The following is a 1,807-nucleotide window of genomic DNA, read 5'->3' as shown; positions in this document are numbered from 1 at the left end:
ACCTCTCCCCGCCACCACGTCCCATTGCCAGGCTGGGGGTTCCAGGCTTTTTGCAGAGTCTATTGGTTTCTTTATAATTTCCTCTTCCGAGCAATTACATGCGCTACCCTGAGATTTAGTGACCTTTGAATCCACACCCACCAGGAGTCAGGTGTCCCCAGTAAACAGGGCTGCTAGAGACGCTGTGACTGACCCTGGGCTACACACCACGGTCGCAGGGCTCTGTCGTCGGCCATCCCGCCACAGCAAGTGTGTCTGGCTGAGCACAGATTACCTAACCCCGTGGAGCAGGAGTGTTCCCTCTCACAAAGTGCTAACAAGACTTGTCTTGCTCTGGGGAGAAGGGTCGGGCGGCAGAGCCCTCGTCTGCTGGCCCGGGCGCCTGTGCCTCTTGAATTCTGTTGGTTACCCATCAGTTGGCATCTGAACACATCTCATCACACAGCACGCATTTGTTGCGGGACATCTAAAAGTTTCAAAATACAGAAGAAATACCAGAAGAAATCACGTGTGTTCTGATATCATTTTGGGGTGTCTTTCCATTTCTTTTTGTGGATATTTCATAGTCTTCTATTTTATTTAAAATTCAGTGTCACTCTTATAACAAGCATTTCCTGTTTGCTATGATAAACTTGTTTAAAACAGAGTTTTCAAAAACATTAATTTGTTTGTGGCTGTGCTGGGTCTTTGCGTGGGCTTTCTCTAGGGGTGGGGAGTGGGGGCTATGTGTTAGTTGCAGTGCATGGGATCCTCATTGTGGTGGCTTCTCTTGTTGCGAAGTACAAGCTCCAGGGCGCGAGGTCGTCAGTGCTTTCAGCTCACAGGCTCTAGAGCACAGGCTCAGGAGTTATGTAACACGGGCTTAGCTGCCCCACGGCACGTGGGGTCTTCCCGGACCAGGGATCGAACCTGTGTCCCCTGCCTTGTCAGGCAGATTCTTAAGCACAAGACCACCAGGGAAGTTGTATACTACACTATTTGGAAGGCTTTAAAATAGCTGCGTAGAAGTTTCTCTGTTTAGTTAACCTTTCCCCCCGTGGATGGACATCCACATCACATCCATTTCCCTGTTGTAAGCGACACTGCAGGGAGCATCTTTTTACAACAGTTTTGGCCTGAAACTGGGGGTAATTTTATTAGTTTCCCTTCAAGTGTACCATTAAATAGTATTCATTGTCTTTATAATCTTCTTTTCTGCTGCAGCCATGCCTTCTCCCTCTTATAAATGTGCTATTTCTGGGAGTTCCGCCTCTCTGAAGCCTCTGATTTTAATCTCTGATGGTAAGAAACAGGTAAGCTGAGTAAATGCGAGCTGATGGCCTGGGATGAGGGTCGGATGCTGCTTCTAGGAGCAAGGCGCAGAGGCTCGTGGTGGCCACCCTGTTTGTTATGACTCTTCTGCATCTCTGTGTCTCTGTCCCTGTCTTCTACGGGCCTGAGGTTGCCAGAAGGCTTACCTCCAGCTACCTGGACTACTCCTGACTTTGTTGTTGTTGCTGTTTTTTTTTCTCAGTTTTCAGAAACAAGAGAAACCCAAGTTCCAGGCACTGTGTCCTAAAAACGAGAACGTCCAACTCGATGGTGATTTCCCGTATGCCAAGGAATAAAGACAGAAAGGATAGGTTTTCCTGGATTTCTGCAAGCCCCGGGCCAGAGGAAAACTCTTCTGAAATAAACGGTGGTTGCACAACCTGCTTCTGCCCGGTGGGGACGGGCCCGCTGCCAGCCTGAGGGGAGAGTTACTGTCGCAGATACCTTCATTCACACCCTGCCCCCCACCAACAGTGGCCCTGACCAGAAGCTGTGT

This window comes from Bison bison, unplaced genomic scaffold (assembly GCF_000754665.1).
Source record: "Bison bison bison isolate TAMUID 2011002044 unplaced genomic scaffold, Bison_UMD1.0 scf7180017864342, whole genome shotgun sequence".
In the NCBI taxonomy this organism is placed as follows: Eukaryota; Metazoa; Chordata; class Mammalia; order Artiodactyla; family Bovidae; genus Bison; species Bison bison.
This window is presented reverse-complemented; position numbering follows the sequence as displayed.